Raw genomic sequence first — 504 nt, 5'->3', positions numbered from 1 at the left:
TTCCCTTCAATATCATGTAATACACTGTAGAATGGTAAAAGTATTACTGGAAATAACCTACTGAAGAACCACATGCCATTGTTTTTTACCTTTTCTTTTTGAGACAGGGTCTTGCTAACTTTGCCTGGGCTGGCCCTGAACTTGTACTTGTAATCCTTCCAAGTAGCAGTATGTGCCACCACGCCAAGCCTGTATGACTATTTTTCACACCAAGTCTTGGATTTTATATATTCTCTCAAGATACAAAGAATTACTTACCAATGTGTACACACGTGTGCGCACACACATAATAAAATATATATAAGAAACAGATGGCACACCTGAAAAATATGATTACATCTCATGACACTAAGAGATTAATATTTGAGTAGCCATTTAATTATAAATAGCTTTCTTATAGCTGCGCAACATTCTTTAGTGTCTATAAGGAGAGTAAAATCAAGAGTGGGTACTTGTCACTAAAACCACATATCTAGTAGCACTATCTAAGCAGCTTTAAGATGA

This window comes from Dipodomys ordii, unplaced genomic scaffold (genome assembly GCF_000151885.1).
Source record: "Dipodomys ordii isolate 6190 unplaced genomic scaffold, Dord_2.0 Scaffold3, whole genome shotgun sequence".
NCBI classification, from domain to species: Eukaryota; Metazoa; Chordata; class Mammalia; order Rodentia; family Heteromyidae; genus Dipodomys; species Dipodomys ordii.
Note: the sequence above shows the minus strand (reverse complement) of the source record.